Raw genomic sequence first — 890 nt, forward strand, 5'->3', positions numbered from 1 at the left:
CAGCGTAACCTCAGCAGAAGTAAGCAGTACCTTCAGGAGGATTAATCCGCACAAAGCAACTGGCCCAGACAACATCCCTGGAAAAGTGTTGAAGGAATGTGCTGATCAGCTCTGTGAGGTGCTGGCCGACATCTTTAACACCTCACTTACCCTGGAGACAGTTCCCACCTGCCTGAAGACTGCCACCATCATCCCAGTCCCAAAAAGCTCTACAGTGACTGGTCTGAATGACTATCGGCCAGTGGCCCTCACCCCGATAGTCGCTAAATGCTTTGAAAAACTGGCCATGACTCACATCAAAACAACCATCAACATCAACGAGGACCCTCATCAGTATGCATACCGTGAGAACCGATCAACAGAGGATGCAATCTCCTCTGTGGTCCACACTGCGCTCAACCACCTGGAGCAGAAATACTCTTACGTCCGTATGCTCTTTGTGGACTTCACATCCGCCTTCAACACCATGATCCCCCAAACCCTGATGGACAAACTATCTACACTAGGACTAAGCCCCTCCATCTGCAACTGGGTACTAGACTTTTTAACAAACAGACCACAGTTAGTGAGGATCCACAACCTCTCCTCCTCCACCATAACCCTCAGCACTGGCTCTCCTCAGGGATGTGTGTTGAGCCCCCTCCTGTTTACTCTGCTCACGTATGATTGTGCAGCTACCCATCCAGGCTGTCACATTGTAAAGTTTGCAGATGATACAGCGGTGGTGGGATGCATTCAGAATGAGGAGAGACCACCAGGGGTACCACGATTCAGAATGAGGAGTGACCACAAGGGGCACCACAATTAGATATAGGAGAGATCACAAGGGGTACCATGACTCAGACAGAGGAGAGACCACAAGGGGCACCACAACTAGACAGAGGAGAGAC

Source organism: Nematolebias whitei, chromosome 11 (genome assembly GCF_014905685.2).
Source record: "Nematolebias whitei isolate Nwh7 chromosome 11, NemWhi1, whole genome shotgun sequence".
In the NCBI taxonomy this organism is placed as follows: domain Eukaryota; kingdom Metazoa; phylum Chordata; class Actinopteri; order Cyprinodontiformes; family Rivulidae; genus Nematolebias; species Nematolebias whitei.